We start from the raw sequence: 22,897 nt of genomic DNA on the forward strand, positions 1-22,897 counted from the left end.
AAAGGAGAAGCTGCTGCTTTACAGAGGGGAAGGGTGTGTGTGAAATGTCCTTCCCTGGAAAGAAAAAAGAAACACTTAAATAAGGGTGAAATCTCTGGCTCCATTCAAAAACCCAGTAGAGTACAGAGAAAATGTCCCTCAAATGTATTTTTTGCCAATTGCCACCACTGAGCCTCACCTTCTTGAGGAGCTACTGTTGCAGGATTGCAGACTGTGCATAGGGTCACCTCAACCCTCCTGTTTGCTCCTACTGCCTTTTAAAACCACTTTGAGCAGATACCCCAGAGGTTAGCTCAGCGACCTCCCTCCTCTTGCTCTTTTTATGCACGTATTCCTCCAGGATCAATGTTTGGAGTTTGGGATTTGCTAATGATATTGTATATTGCATTCTGGTGGGTATTTCTCATATTTTATAAACAAACTAGAGAAGCAAACAGAGCCAGGAGCTCTTTGGAGTTCAAATCCACAAAAATTAAAACAAAATTTATCAAGTGTTCATATGCTATAATTTACATACAGGTTAAGCATTCCCAATCTGAAAATCCAAACAGAAAATGATCCAAAATCTGATATTTTGTGAACATTAGAGTAATGCTCAAAACATTTTAGATTTTGGAACTTTTTAACTTTTGGATTTTTGAACTAGGCATGTTCAATGGGTAAAATCTGAGGAAATATTCCACAATCAAAAATTCTGAAATACGAAACAATTCTTGTCCCAAGCATTTCTAATGAGTTGCTCCACTATATGTTTTTAGCAAAACAATTATTTTCTCACATTAATGTCTGTGCCATTTTTTTTAGTGAATTAAAAGCTAAAAGTCACTTTGTATCAAAGAGAAAAATCAAGCAAATTAATGAGATTTTAAAAATACAAGTTCAGGGGCTGGGGCTGGGGCTCAGAAGTAGAGCGCTTCCCTAGCACGTGCGAGACCCTGGGTTCGATCCTCAGCACCACATGAAAACAAATAAAAGAATAAAGGTATTGTGTCAAACTACAACTAAAAATAAATATTAAAAAATACAAGTTCAATCTTATTTTGTTATTTTTTTCATTTTAAATCATAGGCATATAAGAGAAATTATTAGAAAATAGTTTCATGATGCAAAAGGCTAGATTCTATATGATGGTCATAGAATAGGGCCAAGCGTGAATGGGCTGTGTCACATGTTTTCTCCTAATGATGAGACCAAAGCACGACAGTCCCCAGGCTGTAAGGACAGTGAATCATGTACTCAAAGTTTAAGAACTGACATATTGCTGTCCTGGAACATCCAGTGGTCTTGTTATGGTAGGCATAAAATCTACAAGCCATCTAACTTTTTTTTGGTGGGGGGAAAGAAGGTTCAGCAAATTAAACCCAGGGGTATTTTATGACTGAGCCACAACCCGAGTCGTTTTTATTTTTAATATTTTATTTTTATTAGAGTCTCAGGATGTTGCTTCTGGTCTCTAAGTTGCCAAGGCTGGCCTTGAACTTTTGATCTTCCTGCTTCAGCTTCCTACTGGCTAGGATTATAGGCCTGCCATACTATGCCCGGCTTCATCTAACTAATTTGACATTCTGTAATTGTGAAGTCTGTAGGGAAATCAAACAGATCCATTTTGATGACTGTAGAAGATAGTGTCACTGTTCACATTCATGGTTTTGGTCACTCTGTTGAGATTTCAAAAATGACCAATATGGGGCTAATTGTTAAATTGAAATAAATTTGTCCTAAACTTGTCTCCATACTTGCATGATGAATTTGTCCCAAAGTAGCCTCCGTATATGTGATATGCAACCTAGCTTGCTATGCAAATGAACTGTTATCCATTAAATGGTGGGGGGGGCGAGGGTGTTGGGGGCGTGGCGTGGGGGCGTGGTGTGGGGCGTGGTGTGGGGGCGTGGCGGTGGCTTGCCTCTTACCAAACAACTAAGTTTCCACCAATCACAGCAGAGCAGCTCCAAACAATCACTGATCTGACTATACGCAAATGGTCAGAAGCTTACTGCGTCCAATCAGGTGGTTTCAGTATGGCAGTTCCTTTTCTTTGGCAGTGAGTGTAATCTGCAGAGGTGGTGCGGTTAACCGTCTTTGGTCCCAAGTGCAACACTGTGCTAGAACCTTATTTATTTATTTATTTTTTAATCAAGCTTTGCTAAATGAAGAGTTCTCAGTTTTTAATTCCCGTTAGGAACCAACTGTGAGAACCTGCCTGTGTTCCTTCTGTCACTTGGCGGAACTCAAAGACTGTTTTCTGACCATCTTTGCGCCATCTAGGAGTAAAGTAAGCTTTAGTACCCAGACACAGAAGAGGCTGAGTTGGAATTAACTGCTTTTCCACCATAGTGTCAAAAGTTAGACCACAGCTTAAGAGCCCTGGGGTGGGGAGGGAGATGGAGACAGCAAGAATACTACTGATGAATAGAGTTCCAGAAGATAACTGTGAGGACCAACCAGGGGAAGTACAGGTTTGAGTCCCTGGAAACCAGACAGCATCCTGTGGGCTCAGGGAAAAGCAGCACCCATCAAGTGACATTTTCTTGCTCTTTTACTCCCAGGGTAGCTGCTGGACTTGAAGTGGTCAGAAGACAAGACCACTGGGCCTGTCTGGCAGAAGATGTAGTTGTGCCAAATGCAAAGGGACAAGTCTATCTGCTGCTTGCTGGCCTGGCTCTGCAGAATTCCAACAAGCCTGGCTGTTCCTGAAAGAAACCTCCTGCTTCAGAGCAGTGTCCTGTTTTGACTATGAACCTGGGACCAGCAGTATAATTACTACATCCAGACCTCATTTTGTCCCTGAAGAGAACCAGTGCATTTTTCCTTATTTGAACATAAGCAGGTAAGCCATGGGGACCCTAGATTTAACTGAAGGGCTGGAGACTTTAGCACTCAGGAGCAGTTGTGCATAGGCAGTGTGAAGAGAACAAAGTCAGTTTTGAAGAACTCCATGAGTGCAGCTTGTTCACAGTCAAACAGCAGTAACTGGGATTACAGAAAACAGTCCTCTAACACCAAGATAAATTAGTAGAAACACATTAATATATTCAAAATAGTTGTTTGAAATATTACTTAAAAGAATATTTCTTTTTTTTCTCAGAACTGTAAATCTTTAGTGTGTATTAAACATTAGCTTTTGTGCTAGAAAATTAATCGCTTAATTCTTGGAACAATATACCACAATTGTGTGTCCTTTGTGTCACAAGTAAAAGTTGGCAATTATGCAGTAGAAATAAAAATAATGAAAATGGAGCTGGTGTTGTGGCTCAGTGGTAAAGCACTTGCCTAGCACATATGAGGCTCTAGGTTAAATTCTCAGCACTGCATATAAATAAATAAAATAACAGTTCATTGACAAGTAAAAAAGTATTTAAAAATGATAATATCAAACTCATCTAATAGGAATCATGCAGTATTTTAATATTATAACTCATTTCCCCTTCACTGCAACATTATTAACATTCTTTCTCATGTTAGGAAGTGATTGTTGGAGACACTGAGTGTCTCCACTGAAATGTGAAAAGTATAACTGAAATTGGAAAGTTTCTTGCACTGCAGAGACCACAGTGCACAAAAGAAATTCATACACCTTATATAGTTTTTCTTCATGTTAGAAATAGGTATGAGAAGTGTTCCTGGCAGCAGATTATGGTAGGAATATAAAAGGATGGTGGAATGTTCTTGCTTGCAGAGTTTCAGGAGGATTCCTGAGCTGAGAGATATCTGTCTTGTGAAGCAGCTATTGGGAAAAATGGTAGATTGTGAGAACATCAAGGAGCAGGTGGCAGCAATTTCAAGTTTTGGACAAAGAGTAAAGGGAAGAACTGCATACATAATGAGAGTGAATGAGGGTGAGAAAAGCTAGTGCACAAAAATGTTCCGGACTCCAGGACTGTGCCAGCCATGTTCCCTAGAAGAGAGCTTAGCATTTTCTAATCCCCATTCACTCTGGCTGGTACAGCATTATTTTATAGCTTTCTGGGCATTAGTTTCACCTGTGTGGTTTACATAACTGTGGTTTCATGGGTGTGAGATGTGTGGACCACATGTTTATGAGGAGATGGGTGTTCTTGTCATGACAACTCAGCCCAGGGAGGGGCACCCTAGCAAACCTTTGAGTAACCACAGAGGCCTGCACCTGTTTGGAAAATGCAGCAATCCATATTGGCCCCAGAAATAATTACAGCAATTGATTGTGTTAAAAGAGTGGTTGTGAATGTGACGGACCTTAGAGAAAACAGGGGGAAGCCATTGGGACTGTCTGGAGCTGGATGTGTCATACTGTTAAGGTAGTGAGAAGGACATAAAGTGTAGTTATGTCTGGGAAAAACTTGGAGGAACTTTTTTTCTGTGGGATTTCTTTAGAAGTCAAAGTGCTTGACATTGTCAACAGCATTATAGTCTATTGAAGGGGAATTGTTCTTAAGAGATAACATTGTAGAATACCTCCGTGTTTTTGTTTTGTTTGGGTTTGCTTATTTGCAATACAGCTTTTTCCCTTAGAGTATGAAGAAGGCATCACATATTTTACCATTCCACATTGTCTTCTGGAATGCCTGATTTGTTGAAGTCAGTGTGAAACCTGTGTTAAATAAAAGTCTGTTCCAAATTGAATTTGCAATAGATTCTAAATATCATTTAGAAAGTCATCTGTGTATTTAAAAAAAAATCACTTCAAGGTAGGCACAGTGATGCACACCTGTAGTCCCAGCTACTCAGGAGTCTGAGGGAAGATGATTGCAAGTTGGAAACCAGCCTCAGCAAATTAGCAAGACCGTCTCAAAATGAAATAAAGGAGCTTGGAGTGTAGCTCAGTGGTAGAGCACTTGCTTATACTAGGCCCTGGATTCATTCTCTAGTCCTATGAAACAAAACAAAACAAATTACTTTATTTGCAGCAAAATGTGTTAATGTAAAAAAATTTAAAAGATGTATTTTTGTTATTTTCTTTAATATCTTACTCTTTTAAAAAATATTTATTTATTTGAATTAGGTATACATGACAGCAGAATGCATTTTGATTCATTGTACATAATTGTAGCACAATTTTATATTTCTATGGTTGTACAGGATGTAGCATCACACCATATATGTAGTCATACATGTATCTAGGGTAGTGATGTCCGTCTCATTCCACCACCTTTCCTACACCCATGCACCCTCTCTATTCTCCCTACCCTTTGCCCAATCAAAGTTCTTTCATTTTTCCCATGCCTCCCCCACCCTCTTTATGGATCAGCATCCACTTATCAGAGAGAGCATTCAGCCTTTGATTTTTGGGGATTGGCTTACTTCGCTTAGCATGATATTCTCCAACTCCATCTGTTTACCTGCAAATGCCATAATTTTATTCTCTTTTAATGCTGAGTAATATTTTATTGTGTATATATACACCACAGTTTCTTTATCCATTCATCTATTGAAGGGAACCTAGGTTGCTTCCACAGTTTAGCTATTGTGAATTCAGCTGCTATAAACATTGATGTGGCTGTGTTACTATAGCAGGCTGATTTTAAGTCCTATGAGTATAGACTGATAGGGATAGCTGGGTCAGATAGTGATTCCATTCTAAGAATCCCTAAGGAATCTCCATACTGCTTTCCAGATTGGTTGTACCAATTTGCAGTCCCACCAACAATGTATAAGTGTGCCTTTTACCTCACATCCTCACGAACATTTATTGTTGTCTGTATTCCTGATAACTGCCATTCTGACTGGTGTTAGAGGAAATCTTAGAGTACTTTTGATTTACATTTCTCTAATTACTACAGATGTGGAACATTTTTTCATATATTTGTTGATCAAAGGCATATCTTCTTCTGAGAAGTGTCTGTTCAGCTCCTTAGACCATTTATTGATTGGGTTGTTTGTTTTTTGGTGTTAAGTTTTTTGAGTTCTTTATACATCCTAGAGATTAGTGCTCTGTCTGACGTGTGTGTGGCAAAAATTTTCTCTCAAAATGTAGGCTCTCTATTCACCTGATTGATTTTTTCTTTTCCTGAGAAGAAGCTTTTTAGTGTGAGTCTATCCCATTTATTAATTCTTGATTTTATTTCTTGTGCTTTAGGAGTCTTGTTAAGAAATTTGGGGCCTAAAGTGACATTATGAAGATTTGGACCTAATTTTTCCAGTTCTCCCAGCACTGTTAGTTGAAGAGGCTATATTTTCTCCAATGTATGTTTTTGGTGCTTTTGTCTAGTATGAGATAACTGTATTTGTGTGAGTTTGTCTCTATGTCTTCTATTCTTTAACAGTGGTCTATATGTCTATTTTGGTACCAATACTAAGCTGTTTTTGTTACTATAGCTTTGTAGTATAGGTTAAGGTCTGCTACTGTGATGCCTCCTGCTTTTTACCTCACATCCTCACCAACATTTTACTTTGGCTATTCTGGGTCTCTTATTTTTCCAAATAAATTTCATGCTTGCTATTTCTATTTCTACAAGGAATGATGTTGGGCTTTTAATTGGAATCACATTGAATCTGTATAGCGTTTTGGGTAGTTATGGCCATTTTCTCAATATTAATTTTGCTTATCCAAGAGCATCGGAGATCTTTCCATCTTCAAAGATCTTTCAATTTCTTTCTTTAGTGTTCTGTAGTTTTCATTGTAGAGGTCTTTCACCTCTTTTGTTAAGTTGATTCCCCAGTATTTTATTTTATTTTTTGAAGCTATTATGAATGCTGTAGTTTTCATAGGATTCATCACTGATTATCTATTTCTTGGTATGTATAAAAAATGCTGAAAAATTGGGCTGGGGTTGTGGCTCAGTGGTAAAGTGCTTGCCTAGCATGCTTGAGGCACTGGGTTTGGTCCCTAGCACCACATAAAAATAAAAACAAATAAAATAAAAGTATTGTGTGCATCTATAACTAAAAAATACGTTTTAAATGCTGAAATGTTTATGAGACTTACAGTAGGTAAATTTTTTAAAAAGTTTTTTAATACCTTAATTTTTATTTATTTATTCTTATGTGGTACTGAGATTAAACCCAGGGCCTTGCACATGCTAGGTGAGTGCTCTACTGCTGAGCCGCAACCCCAGCCCAACAGTAGGTAAATCTTATTAAAATAAAATACAGAGGATCATAAAATCTGTAATGTGAATATCTTTGTAATGGATTGAACCCCATGGATTACTTCTTCTGGATAAAATTTTGGATTTCTGCCATGGAAATTGGACACACAGATCATTGAGGTGACATGTGACAGATACATGTGCAGTGATGGATGAGAATGTTTCTTTAAAGCAAACTGTTCATTGCTAGGCCTCTAGGGAGCTCAGTGCTGTTAGAATCCCCAGGAGGGAATGAGGCTGACTTGGAGATCAGGGAGGGGCAACTGCTCTGATATGGTTAAAGTGGATTGACTGTTAGCTCCCTGAGATTTTTGGAATGAAGAGAGTAAAACCTTTGTCTGTTTCTGTTTCTTCTGCAAGGGCCATTCCATGTGCTGATTTTCAGTTGAGATGAGAGGCCATACTTCCTCCTGGGATATAGGGAAAATTGTTTTCTGGGTCCTCTTCTGGCGTGGAGAAGAAGGTGATAGGTTTGGGAGTGAGGATGTGAGATGTGTGTGGTTCTGGACCTGAGCCACAGAAGAGGGCAGTGTTTGTGTTAAAAATTGCAATTGGACCACATAATTGAACAAGGGCTGGTTCTGGGAAAGTTATGAGATTCTTCAGCCGGAGATTGAACTGGGGAACAGTCAGAGATTTTGTTAATATAACAGCTTTAGATTATGCAGAGAAGGACCTCTTAGAGACCCAGACAGTAGCCACTGAGGACTCACTTTGCAGAGAGGGAAGGCTCCAGAACAGCTGGCTGTGTGCTCTAAAGGGTCCCCCAAGGCCTTGTGGTAAGAGAAATACTGTAGGTATTCTGGTTTCCCTTTTGTGCTCCAGAACGGGTGTGCACTGGTATGTCTCTTGCCTCCCAGTGACTTCAACATTTTCCCCAGAGAATCCAGGTAGTGGTCTGGGGTCATTGGTTTGAAAGAGGACTCATTCTTAGCATTTTCGTCCACATTTTTAATTCTGCTCTTTGGGTGATTAGCATCTCTAGCAGTTTCTGGATATGAGGTTCGATGAAAGAGAGGCCCCCAGCCTCTACTTGCTGGTATGTGAGGTCTCCCCAGAATTTGAGGTTTGGGCTATTTTATAAAATAAATGATAGACTATTTTGAAATATAGTCCCCTCATTATGCTGTATAGTAAAAAATATTACTTTATCTATTTGGGTACCCATTAATTGATAAATATTTTATTTGATACTAGAGATTGAATCCAGGGATCTTAACCACTGAGCCAAATCTGCAGCTCTTTTCATTTATTTATTTTTCAGACAGATTCTCACTAAGATGCTCAGGACCTCACAAGTTGTTGAGACTGTCTTTGAACTTGTAACTCTAGTGTCTCAGCCTCCCAAGCTGCTGGCATTAAAGGTGAGTGCCACTGTACCTAGTGACAATTAACTTTTTTAAAAAATAATCTTAGAAGAAAAAGTGCCAAGAGTTTAAGATTTCAAACCAATTTGTACAATTATGTCAACTTAATTTTAACGCACTTCTTGATATTTTGCAAGGTGTGGGGTTCACTTTGGAACCTAGGGACATGCAGTTTGCTAAATCAGGACCAGATTTTAAGATGTGAAATTGGCATGCAATTTTAAAGGACTCGTGTGAGAGCTACCACTTACTTTTAGCATTTCTTTTTAGGAAAATGTTATAGTTTGCAGCTGGAATGTCCCTCAAAGACTCATATGTTAGTTACTTTGTCCCCTGTTGATGGCACTGTTGGGAGGTGGTGGAGACTTTAGGAGGTTGGGGCCCCCTTGGAGTTGGGTCACTTGGGGGTGTGCCTTTGAAGTTTTATTTTGTCCCTGGTGCTTCTCTGTCACCCCTTTCTCCTGGCCATGAGGTGAACAACTTTATTCTGCCATACCCTCTGACCATGATGTTTTGCCTCACCAGAGGCCCAGAACCAATGGAGCCATGTGACTATAGATGAAAACCTCTGAAGTCATTAGCCCAAATCTTTTCTCCTCTAAGTTTTTCTCAAGTATTTTATCACATCAACAGAAAGCTGAATAATGCAGAAAAAAATGTGTTTGACATTTTGGATTATTGGGTGAGCTATGAGTTTAGAAATGTGAATTTCTAGATATATTATAAAGTTGATTTAAGTATTCACTGTGTAATATTATGTACCATATCTAGCCTAGGAAATAAGATGGAGACTAAGACAATTTTAATTCTTGAGGTGTGGGCACTGACAGGAGAACAGAGGAGTGGGTGGGTGGAAGGATAACTTCAGTATCTGCTAACTCAGCAAGGGGGCAAAGGTTTGAGGAAGGTCAGTGGTTTGGGTTTTTGATCTAGTAACTGGAGGGGAGAAAACAGGTTATAAAAAACAAAAAGAAATACTTCTAAAGGAAATTATTTTAAAAGAAAGACATTCTTTCCCTAAATTTTCAGTGTCAGTTTTTTCTACAATACTCACAATGATTCTGATAAAAACAAATGGAAGTGCTCATTTAAATATTAAAGTTGATGTTGCCAGATAAAGATATAGGAATCGAAGCTTATATGAAAATGGGACAGCATAAAAGAGACCAAAACCAAACAAGCAAAGTAGGTTGACACACAGTTCACATATCCAGATTTATTCTGAATATTTTACATTTTTTCAGACCCCCAAACATTGCTAAGCAGAGGGTTTTTATAAACACAGCAACAGCATTATCCCAAAGTAGTGTGCTATAATTGTACACTATGGAGGTAGAATTATAGATTGGATATATTAGAGTTGGGATCTGGAATGTCCTACAAAGGTCCATGAAGTAAAGGCTTGGTTCCCAGGGTGGTGCTTTTGGGGTCTGATGTATTCTGTAGGAGATTGGGGCCTAGTGGGAAGTCTTTAGGTTACTAGGGGTGTCCTCTTAGAGAGGATTTTAAGACCCCATTCTCTGCCTCTCTTTTTCTTCCTGGCTTTAAGGCTAGTTGTTTTGCTTGGACAACCATCTTTCCATGATCAGTTGCGTGCCATCAGACACCTAAAAACAATAGGTGTGATCAAGCATGGATTCCAAAACTGTGAGCCAGAATATACCTTTTCTCTTTATTAGCCTGATGCACTCTCATTTGTTGATTCTTGTATTATTTCCTGAGAGAAGGCTGGAGTTCTATTCAGGAAGTCTTTGCCTGTTCCACTGTCTGAAAGTGTTTCCCCTGGGTTTTCTTCTAGTCTTTTCAAAGTTTCAGGTATTTATTAAGGTTTTTGATTCATTTTGAGTTGACAGAAGTGAGAGATAGGGATCTAGTTCAAATCTTCCACGTATGGGTATTTAGTTTTCCCAGCACTGTTTGTTAAAGGGGCTGTCTTTTCTCTAGCACTTGGTTTTGTCAACTTTGTCAAAAATCAAATGGCTGTAGTTGTGTGGGTTCCTTTCTGTGCCATCTATTCTATTCCATTGTTCTACATGACTGCTTTTATGCTAGGACCATGCTGTTTTTGTTACTATGGCTCTGCAGGATATTTTGAAGTTGAGTATTGTGAAGTTTCCAGCATTGCTATGTTTATTCAGGATTATTTTTGCTATTCAGGGTCTTTTGTTCTTCCATTTGAGGATTTTTGTTTAGTAGTTCTGTAAAGATGTTGTTAGTTTGATGGCACTTTCATTGACTCTCTGTAATGAATGATAAATAACAATGATATTTTAGAAAATTCAATTTGTAAAACAATGAGGAGAGTCATGCTAATCAGGCCCTCTGGCTGCTGGATCTGTTCCTATGTTCCCTTTTGCCAGATGTGCCAGGCTCTGGCCACCTGGCTCCAGCCAGTTATTCGTTCCCTGTTCACCCTGCCTGGCCTCAGGCTTCCAGGCTCCACGCCTCATGGGGCTTGGGGCTGACACACTTATGCATCTTCTGGCAGACCACCAGTGGATGTCCTGTGCTCATAGCCAGTAGACTCTGTGTCCTGGCATGGGGGCTGCTCCAGGAAGCTGGGGTGAGGCAGGCAGGGTATTTGCCAGCATAATCAGCTGCACTGATGGCATGGTGAGGTCCAGTGGTTCTTGTTGATGTGGCTCTTCGTCAAGGCTCTGGTCATGGTGGGCATGTACCTGACAGCAGTAGGCACTGGCAAGGGCCTGACCCCTACTGCAGTTGTGAGCAGAGCCCAAAGAGGAGCAGTGCCCAAAGTCCTATGTGTGCACTGCTTTCTTCTATCCTGAGGCTGAACAGCTTGTGGGACCAGTGACAGGCAGCCTGGGTGATTGCCCTGAACCACGAGGCCAAAATGAGAAGGGGCCCCATGCAGCTGTCCTTCCAGCAAGATCAGTGGCCTCAGCTCTAGGAGCTGGCACAAGCATGGTTTAGTCAGCCCAGAATGTGGTGGCCTGTCACGTGTTGGCCTGTCACATGGTGAACAAGACCTTTCAGTTCTTGGTCAGTGCAGTGCCCTCAGTGGTGGGCTTAGGATATTAGCTGCATGACATTCTCCCCTTGGTTCATCTACAGCTGAAGCTACACATGAAAGAAGAGAGAGAAGACATCCAGATTAGGTGGTCTTACATACACATGCCGGAAGTAACCATCAAGGTCTAGCCCAGAGCACCAGGGGAAGGCCCAGTGGGTGAGACAAATGCAATATCTGAAACCCTCAAGGATATTTTGAAGCACCTGGTGAGTTCTGCCTCTCTGTCCATGGTTCTGAGCACCAAGCCTATGGACATAAAAGAAGCTCAGAATCTATAGCACACTTCATCTAATGCTTAGGAATCCTGTCCCCCTAAACCTCCAAATGCTCATGAACTAAAAATCACTGGTAAAAACATCCTTGCCTTGCTCCTAACCAAGAACACTACTCACCTCACTTGGGAGGATGAGTTTACCTTCAAGCTGAACATCAAGTCCAAGAAGTCACACCTGCAGATTACAGAGGGCTAGCAGTCCTCAGAAGGTCTTCTAGCTATGACCACTGTTTCTCTTGACTTGTCAAAGAAGCAGCCTTCCAGGCTGCAGAGCTTCCAGGCTGATCAGTGGGCCTTCCCTCAGCAGCTTGGCACTGGGCTCTGTCATAGCAGTTTCCTTACATAAAACCTAGTGAATTGAAATCCTCACAAACCCCTTACCCTATTGCTGCTGCCAAGATAGAAAAGGACTTCACAGTGATGCCTTGTGGGATTGTAGTCATTACTGTCACTGTTACTATGACATGGGATTCTTGGCTGATCTGAGTCTCCCCTGAAGATGCCCATCAAGGTGAAGGCCATCAAGAAGGACATCTCCACCCAGGCCAGGTGGTGCTCCTGTCAGCAAGACATTCTCTTCTTTAGATATGGAACTTCTGGTGTTTAACAGCTTCCATTAGGTTGCTGAAGTTGTCATCCAGTAGCCCACTAAATCTTCAAAGCTGAAACTCAAGTCTCCATGGAAGAAGAGCACTAACATCATTTCAGGGATCTCCAAGACCTCCCTCTCAGAACTATGATGCCCTGATGCAGAAGTATGCATCCTCCATGGACAGCACCCACCAGGACACCCCATCTACACCCACCAGTAGAAGATGATCCATCCTAAGCCCCAGCTACCCTGGAGCCCCAGGAGAAGGAACTAGACCCCTGGGACTTGGAGAAGGATCCCCTGGTGGTAGCATTGGGTGGCCCAGCCCCACTTGAGCTTGATAGGGACATGCTATCTGATAGTTCCTTGAGTGTCTTAGAGCCAGGAGCTGTCAAGAAGCACCAAGGAGGAATTTTAAGGAAGGGTGCCAAGCTGATTTTCCACTAATGGCACCTACAGAAAGACCTCAGCATGATCCAGTCACACAAAGACTTCATGTTCCTGCATCAACACAACATGAGGGCCCCTGAAAGAAAGGGGTAACCCTGACTTAGCTTCTGAACAAGAAGCTGCTGTCCAGGCATTGGGGCAAGACTGCTGTGAGCTCCATAAACAAGACCCTGTTGGAGCCCTGCATGTAGGCCACTTGCCTCCTTCCCTGCAGCTGAAGGACAGGCTCCTGAGATGGCACCCTCACCAGGACAGAGCAGGAGTGCCAGCCACTGCCACATGTCCACTCCTCCAGCTTGATTTCCCCCCAACAGTCTAGTCTTTTGAAGGGAAAGAACAATCTGAGTCTCCAACTGGGAGGCTTCCCCCAAAGAGAATTGAAAAAGCCCAATTTTCCACCAGAATCCCAGTGGGACCTGCTGCCCCCACCTAAGCATTGAGGTAACAGGAGAAGAGTTTCTTGCAAGAGAAATACCATGCTCAGAGGGAGGGACAGCTGGGGATTCAATTTTACCCACACAGCCCCTTAGCAGGATGTGTTGGGGCCCATGGCTGGACCATGTCATGGGGAGGTGTGCCCCTAAGGCTGTCACTGTAAACAGAATGGATGGGTCACCTCTCCTAATTTGCTACTTAGAATTAAAAACTATACCTGGCCCTGAGGACAGGGAGGTGGAACATGGGCAGGATTTTTGATAAAGAAATTATCGTAACAATTGATGAAAGTCTTTGGCAAATATAGGAAAGCATTTGCCTTTGCTTTTAGCCATAGAACTTGAAAATTTATGCAAGTATTAAGTATGTTCTGTGCATATTATACTGGAAGTTTTTCCACAGTTACTCTGAGGCTACTTACCAGTAGAGATAACTTAAATGCTGATGTGGTTCTTCCTCTGCCATATCAGAAGCTCAGAATGCCAGTGGAAAAGTTGATGTGCCGATTTCCTTTCCATCTGGTGAACTTACTACATAAGAGTGGGAACCTGAACCAGGAAGTTGGGAGCAATAAGTGACAGCACATAGAACATGATAATATCTCTCTCTCTCTCCCTCTCTCTCTCTCTCTCTCTCTCTCTCTCTCTCTCTCTCTCTCTCTCTCACACACACACACACACACACACACACACACACATTTTTTTTGCATAATATTGCCTCCAGCAAAAACAAAGTACTTATAGGGCACTAGAAGAAATTATTTTGCATCTCAGGTGTCCATTTTAGGAATGGGAATTTAATAACAAATTGTTCAAACCTGGGGAATTTTTTTATGGGTTCTTCAGATTTCTGCTGTTAATAGTGCTCCTAACCACATTTTTGGGGGAGTTCTTTGTTTTGGTTCTAGTGGGAAAAACTGGGCACACACTTTTAAACCCCTATGTATCTATCAGACTGCTTCCCTCATCAGCATGCCTGTATCTTGGGTCCATCAGTTTCCAGGTGGCTTTGCTCTTCTTGAATGTGTAATGCCAGCAGATGTGCTTGTTGAAAAGTGATTGTCATTGGAGTGACATGTTTTGAGCTTTTAATCAGATGGGGGTTCTTCCAGTAAGATTAGAAAGGCTGGTGTGGCCCTAACCTCCAGCAGCTGGGCAAGTGGGTGCATGCTTTTTGGAGGCTTCATTAACCTTCAACATGTATTTCAGGGGAATAGAGCCATCAAGGAGCAAGGCCTTTTGGGAGAGCCAAAACCAAAGGACTTTTTTTCTTTCCTGTTTTTGGGGAAGAAATCCAAAAACTACACTGGAAATTTTACTTTCAAATGCACATTAAAAATTCTTAAGTGTTCCAGGAATTATCAAGTGACTTTAAAATGACTTTTTAACCACACTTAAATTTTTTTTAGTTGTAAATGGACAAATACTTTTATTTTATTTTATTTTTATGTGGTGTTGAGGATTGAACCCAGGGTCCTGCATGTGCTAGGCAAGTGCTCTACTGTTGAGCCACAACCTCAGTCCCCATGTTTTGTTTTTAAAGATTGCATTTGAATGTTAACCATTATAAAGTTCCAAAATACATTAATAGCAAATTACGCATATTCTTCCCCCACCAAAAAAAAGAATGAAGAACATGTGGCAAAAATATTTTACTGACATAGAATTTCCTGTACTGACTTTCATTGGGTTTTAGGGAAAGTTATCACCAAAAGCCAGTTTACCACATTCTCTGTAATGTAATAAATATTTATAGTAATAGTATTCGTAATGTATGACCTACATGGAATAGAAATTTACAAAGACTTTATTTTACTTTGACTCAGTCATTCAAGTGATAGTTTCCTATGTTAGAAATGTTTCCAGTCACTGGTAACTAAGAGGACATTGTCATCATTTTCTGCAGTGTCCTTGAATCTTACTAAAACTCCTTTCTAAGGATATAAATAAGTTACAAACTAAACCTTATGAGATGAATTTAAGAAGCTCAAAGGTACTTGTAGTACTACCTCCCACACTGGGAGACCATGAATATAACATTATAGTCTATTAACTGTGTACATTTAGCTAATTAAATTCAATCTCTGCTTTAGTCTACTTGTATTGTGAAACAGGCACAAAAGCTTCTCCCTGATTCATGGCTGTGTGTGTGTGTGTGTGTGTGTGTGTGTGCGCTGAATTTATGTGACACATAATAATTACTCAGTAAAAATAAGCTCTTATTGTTATTGTCACTTGCTCTTATAATAACTTGATTATTTTGGCATATTCTGTATAAATACACAGGATTTTGTGTTCAAGTATTGAGTTTATGTTAATAATAATATAGATGATCTCTGGCAGATAAAGTATGTAACTTTTGCCCCAAAGTATATCAAAATATTTTCACCTGCACATCAAATAATTTTTTAAAAATAGGAGATATATCTTTTATACTGTAACATCTGTGTGTATTTTAAGTATGTGTGTGTATATATATATATATATATATACTGAATTCCAACATTTTTATTTGAAAGGGAGCCCATGGTGTCATGGTAAAGGCCTTCATCTTAAATGTACACTTAGAAGCAGAAAGATTTTTAAAATACATTCCAGTAGTTGAGTAAATCTCAATTCTATTCCTAGAAAGTGATATGAATTTGGTGTCAACATATCAAAGAGATATGATAAATTGTGGTATAAAAGTGTATTAAGAATTGTAATGCAAATAATAATAGTAAAGCTCATGTAAAAATAAATAAATAAATAAAAAGAAAGTGACATGGTGTTACCTCCAGGCACAGAACACATAGGCACAGATGTATGTCTCATCCATTAAGGCTTCAAACCTTTAGTGCATTTTCATAGATAAAAGCAGATAGTGATTGGTGCTCAAGCAGTGTATCACTGGAAAAGATAAAGTCAACCATCTGCTTTGAAAAGTGATCTTCATATATGGAGACCCCAACCTGGCTTCTTTGGAGAACGAGCTTGCTCATTGTCTTCTTCATTGGGCCCACAAGAGTATAAAATTAATAGTTTGGCAGGAAGAAAAGCAATTCAGTATGAAGCCACCATGGAGTTCAGATTCATGAAGTTGGGAAAGAATAATTTTTTAACCTTTTCTTCTTAGTTTATATCCTTCTCATTCCTAAATAAAATAATATCCTGAGAGGAATTAAGAATTGGAAATCTTTCTCTGTAACACAGATATGTACTTTGGGCCCTCACCATCACCACAAACTTGTGTAACTGGGAGACAATTAACAGGGGGAGATAGAACTTGTTCTCCACACACAGTCTCTGTGTGAGTCATTCTTCCATTACTAAACAACTTATAAAGTTATAAGTTACATAACAACTTATATAATTTATAAAGTGCAAAATTGCTTTGGCTTACAGTTTGGGAGATTCCTAATCTAGATCTATTGGTTCCTTGCTTTGGGGCCTGTGACATGGTAGCAGATCATGGTGGGAACAGGTAGTGACACAAAACTACTCACTTCCTGGCAGGGAAACAAGAGATAAAAGGACAGACCAGAATCTCATAGTGTCCTTCAGTCACACCCCAAGGAGATGAAGAGACCAGTATCCCACAGTGCCCTTCTGGGCACACTCCAGTGACCTGAAGACTTTACTCTAGGCCCAACCTCTTCAGGATGTGCCAACCTGGGGGACCAGAGTTTTAACACATGGACCTTTAGATGGCTTTTAACATCCAAACTGTAGCAGTTACCAAAGTGGTCTTTCATCTATAAATAGATTGTGTCTCATTCCTACTTAACTCCCTACAAACTTCTTTGTATCTCTCAGTTTCTTTTTGTCATACCTCTATCCTGGTAACTAACCTGTAACGTTCTACTTGCCTAATATTTCTGCATATGTCATGGAAGAAATCTATGATTTTAGTGTTACATGGAACCATTCTATGAGTCAGTAATTTTCTCTCTGACTTCCTCCAACATCTGATGCCTTGTTCCCCTGATGTACACCCATGTACTTTCAACCCACTTGTCTACCATGCTTCTGGTGGATGTTGCTCCCCCCAGTTGCCTTCATGCATCAAGAATTTGAATTGTTTGAATATATATTTAACAAATAAGTTTTAATGAGAGGATTTTGTGAACTCAGGAAATGTAAATTGTATTAGAGTATCTTTTGAAAATTTTTCCCAGTCGTGAAAAATGAACAAACAAAACAAAAGCAGAAACAGAAAAAAAAAGAGTTAAAATATTGTATGCAATTCTGAGGCAACTGTGGCTTCTACTCTCCATTGTGGTTCCCTTCAATGACCATGAACCAGTCTAAGCAGCAGTAGATATTAGGTTAGGAGGAGCATTAGAGACCATGGATGGGAATGCTGGACACATGCACTGAGACATGCACTGAGGCATTTAGAAGGGCCCTGGTAGATGGTGTGGGCATTGCAGTGTGTGGCCCAGGGGAATACACTGATGGAACCAAATATGAGACAAAAGTTTGTCTGCTTTAGCAATGCTTAGGATGTACTGAGGTGCCTAGAAGTGAATTAGCAGTTTATTGCAGGAGTCTGATTGAAAGGTCGAGCTGGGACACACACAGAAGGAGTACAAAGGAAGAAATGAATTTGACAAAAAAAATATTTACAAGAAAATGAATAAAGAAGGGAAGAACTAAATGGATGCAATGACTGAAAATTATCTTAAGAATACCCCAAAATTTAAAGACAAAAAATAGTAGAGAGAAGCCTGCAGCAGCAGCTGATTACAGAGCTCCAGGACAAAACATATCTGCATTTTGACACCACCAAAAGAGAAACTCCAACCTGACCTAGATTAAAGAGCTTGCCTGGGGCTTAAAATCTTTTATATAGGTGGAGGTGACCCCACAGTTGGGTTTTCCTTCTGCTCTGTTGTGGACTAAGCCTTGCCCAATAATTTACATTTGAACAGTTACTAGGGCCTTGGTACCAAAGTCCTCTTGGAGGAAGGAGCTGAGTAGGCCTGAATCAGGTGTTGCAGACAATGTTCCTGGCCCTTGAATTCCTAAACCAGGAAATCAAAACCTTTATAACCTCCTCTCCTACTCCCTCTCTGAGTATCTCCATGCTTTAGAACCAGGTGGACTCAGGTTGAGGCTCCCCTGACATTGTCCTCAAGTAGTGTATTTGAATTGCTCTGCTTACCCCATGCCTTAGTCAGCTCAGGATGCTACACTTCCCAGAGGCTAGAAGTGCAAGATTAGAGGGCCAGCCTGGCTGGGATCTGGTGACGACCTTCATCCTGAATTGTAGGTGGTAGCCTTAACATAGTGAAGAGAAAGGGGAGGAAATTTCCATTGTTCATAAGGGCTAAGGTCATTTTTAAGAGCTCCACTTTCATGACTGAGCTCCTTGCCAAAGTCCCCAACATCTTAACACCATCACATTAGGGTTTAAGTCTTTAATATTTAAAGTTGAGGTCAATCATTTACTCCATAGGACCCCAGCTACTAGGAAAGGAAGTAGACAATCCCACAAAGGGCTAAGGAATGTTTAACACAATTCTGAAGATTCGTGTTTCAATTTGTACTTGGTTCAGCTTCTCCTGACCAGTGTCTTGGAAGCAAGGACTCAAGGCTAAGACTTGGACAATGACTGGAGTGACTGACACGTACAGCACACACCCAACATCAATGAGTGGCACACAAGCAGATGGATACTAGCAGCAGGCTTTGAAGGGAAGTTGTTTCAAGATTACAGAAAGCATCTCTACAGGTATGTCCTGAATCCTGTGTGTCCAGGAGTTTTCCATAAGATGACTATCAGTTTTTTAAGTGTTGATCTTTTTTATTGGTATATAAAAATTACACAGAATAGTGGGTTTCATTGTGGTATGTTTATGTAAGGATTCTGTGTTTGGGATTGAGGTCTCTGATAGCTTCATGACTGTGGCATTCTTAGTGGCTAGGAAGTTTCTGTGCAGAGATACAGAATTGCCTGGCTGCTGGGAAAATTTCTGTGCAAAGACACAGGATGCCTGGTTGCTATAGCAATGGCCTGCTTGAGGAGGCTCTGTGCTAGAGTCTTATCAGCCTCAAACTTGATTTCAGGTACATAGCCCCTGGGAATAAAGAAACTCTTGTTAGAAAACCACAGTGTTGGGCTGGGGATGTGGCTCAAGCGGTAGCATACTCACCTGGCATGCGAGCGGCTCTGGGTTCGAGCACCACATACAAATAAAGATGTTGTGTCTGCCGAAAACTAAAAAATAAATTTAAAAAATTATATTAAAGAAAACCACAATGTTTGTCCAGAAGTAAAAATTTCAGCAACTTATATGTGGTTTTCATTTTACTGTCCATCCTCTTTGTTTTTGTGTATGTTTGTAAATTTCCATAGTGCTGGGCGTGGTGGTACACACCTGTAATCCTAGCAACTCAGAAGATTGAAGCAGGAAAATTACAAGTTTGAGACCAGTCTCAGCAAATTAGCAAGACTCTAAGCAATCTGTTTCAAAATAAAACATAAAAAGGAAAAAAAAAGAAAACCATGATGTTTCACCAAGTTCTACTGCCTAAGCCTGCTCACATAATAGTAACTATAAACGATGGGCTTTCTTGAGAGGTACACAAAGCTCCTAACATGCCCATTGCAACTATAGTATGTAACTGAGGAATAAACTGCATAATGTTGTTAATTCTGTAACCTGCCTAATGATACAATGAACAATAATGTACTACTGATGCCACTGACCTAATGTAGGTAACCTATTGATATAAATAAAGCTGGTAGATTGGCCATTCTGCCATTCTGATATCTTTCCTGCCTCTGCATCTTGCCTCTCTGTCTCTTTTTGCTTTCCTTACATGTTTATATATGCACATTGCGTAACTTGATAAATTTAAATCCTCAGTACCTCCTTGACCTCTCTTTCTCTCTTCTCTTCATTCCATTCCTTTACCTTACTGTTCTCCCTTCTATTTTCGTGAGATTATTTTTCTTGCTAAATTCACATTTGAGAGAAAACATGATTCTTGACTTTCTGAGTCTACATTATTTTGTCTAACACAATACTCTCCAGTTCCATCCATTTTCCTGCAAATGTCATACTTTTGTTATTCTTTGTGGATGAATAAAACTCCATTGTGTCTATATAGCACATTTTAAAAATCTATTCATCTATTGACTGATACCTAGGCTGGTTCCATGACTTGGTAATTCATACAATATTTTGCAGTTCACAATAGTGAATAGTGCTGCTCTAAACATGGACAGACATGTGTCACTGTTGTATGCTGACCTTAGTTCTTTGGAGAAATACCGGAGTAAATTGTATAGCTGAATGTTATGATGGTTCCATTCCTGGTCTTGTAAGGAATCTCCATAATGATTTCCACAATGGCTATACTAATTTGCATCTCTATAAACAGTGTATGAGGGTTATTTCCTCCCCCTCCATTCTGACAGCATTTATTGTTATTTGTATTTTTAATTGATGTCTAAGTGGAGGGAAATTAAATCTCAATGTAGTTTTGATTTACATTTCCCTGATGACTATAGTTGTTAAACTTTTTAAAAATGTAATTTGAACTCCTTTTGAGAAATGTCTGTTTTGCCTGTTTGTTGAATGGGTTTTTTGAGTTTTTGGAGTTATTTATGTTTTATAGATATTAATCCTCTGCCAGAAGTATAGCTGGCAAAGATTTTCTCCCATTCTGTAGATTTTTTCCTTGTGCCATGAATTGTTTCCTTTACTGTAAAGAACTTTTTAGTTTGATGCCATCTAACTTATTACTTTTATTTACTGAATTATAGAAGTCCTATTAAGGAAGTCATTGCCTACACCTATATGCTGCAGCTTTTCCTTTTTTTCCTCTTCTATTAGTTGCAAAGGTTATAGTATTATTTCTAGGTCTTTGGTCCAATTGACTTGACTTTTATACAGAGTGAGTGATAGCTATCTATTTTCAATCTTTTATGGATATTCAGTTTTTCCAGCATCACTTGTTAAAGAGGCTGTCTTGTGTCCAGTGTTAACTTTTTGGAAACTTTGTCAACTAGATATCTATAGCTGTGTGTGTTTGTTTCTGTGTCTTCTATTTTGTTCCATTGGCCTACATGTCTATATTTTTATATGAGAATCAAACTGATTTCATTACTATAAACTCTGTAGTATAATTTAAAGTCAGGCATTGTGATACCTTCAGTTTTAACCCTTTTGCTCAGATTTGCTTTCACTATCCAGGGTCTTTTGTTCTTATGTACAAATCTTAGGAATTTTTTCTGGTTTTGAGATGAATATCATTGATATTTTAATGGCAATTTTATTGGATCTGCAGATTGATTTTAGTAGTATGGCCATTTTAACGATATTGAATCTCCCTAACCACGAACATGGAAGGTCTTTCATCTTGTGGTGTCTTCTTCAAATTGACTTATTATTACTTTTTTTGTGTGTATGTTTTGTAAATTTTCCTTGTAGAAGAGTTTCACATTTTGGTTAAATTTGTTGCTAACTATTTTATGTTCTTGGAAGCTATTGTTAATGAAAGTTTTTTCCTGGTTTCTTTCTCAGCAGATCCATCATAGTATGTAGGAAAGTGATTGATTTCTGTATGTTTATTTTGTATCCTGCTACTTTGCTGAATTTGTCTATCAGCTTTAGAAGTTTACTGGTTAAGCTTTTGGATCTTCTAAGTTTATGGTAATATCATCTGCAGACAGAGGCAGTTTGACTTTTTTTCTTTTTGAATCTCCTTTATTTCCCTTTCTTGCCTAATTGCTGTGGCTGAAGTTTCAATGACAATATTGAATAGGAGTGGTAAGAGTGGATATCCTTTCTTGTTCCTGATTTTAGAGAAAATCCTTTCAGGTTTTCCCTATTCAGTTCAATGTTGGCATTGGGTTTCTCATATATGGCCTTTATGATGTTAAGGCAAGTTCCTTCTATCCCTGGTCCCTTCAGTATTTTTATCATGAATGAATGTTGATGTGGCTGAGTTCCTATAGTATGCTGTTTTTAAGTCTTTGGGGTATAGACCAAGGAGAGGGATAACTGGATCAAATGGTGGTTCCATTCTCAGATTTCCAAGAAATCTCCATACTGCTTTCCATATTAGCTGCACCAATTTACAGTCACACCAGCAATGTATGAGTGTACCTTTTCCCCTGAATCCTTGCCAACACTTATTGTTGTTTTTCTTCATAATAGCTGCCATTATGACTGGAGTGAGATGATATCTTAGAGTAGTTTTGATTTGTATTTCTCTAATTGCTAGAGATGATGAACAGTTTTTCATATATTTGTTGATTGTATATCCTCTTCTGAGAAGTGTCTGTTCAGGTCCTTGGCCCATTTATTGATTGGGTTATTTGTTTTTTGGTGCCTAGCTTTTAAAAGAGCTGAGTGGTCTATCTGATGTGTGAGGGGTAACAATTTGCTTCCAAGTTGTAGGTACTCTGTTCACCTCACAGATTGTTTCTTTTGCTGAAAAGAAATTTTTTAGTTTGATTCAATCCCATTTTTTGATTCTTGGTTTTAATTCTTGTGCTATAGGAGTCTTACTAAGGAAGTTGGGGCCACATCAATGCTACTAGCAGTACAATTCACAATATATAAACTATGGAGCCAACCTAGATGCCCTTGAGTGGATAAATGGATAAAAAAATGTGGCATGTATACACAATGGAATTTTACTCAGCAATCAAACAGAACAAAAATGATAGCATTTGCAGATAAAT

The 22,897-nt window shown here is 39.5% G+C and overlaps 1 pseudogene; it reads left to right on the forward strand.

The window, feature by feature from the left end:
* Positions 1-11,067: 11,067 nt before the first annotated feature.
* On the forward strand, positions 11,068-12,972 carry LOC110597035 (C2 domain-containing protein 2 pseudogene; annotated as a pseudogene).
* The last annotated feature ends 9,925 nt before the right edge of the window (positions 12,973-22,897 follow it).

This window comes from Ictidomys tridecemlineatus, chromosome 6, assembly GCF_052094955.1.
Source record: "Ictidomys tridecemlineatus isolate mIctTri1 chromosome 6, mIctTri1.hap1, whole genome shotgun sequence".
NCBI classification, from domain to species: Eukaryota; Metazoa; Chordata; class Mammalia; order Rodentia; family Sciuridae; genus Ictidomys; species Ictidomys tridecemlineatus.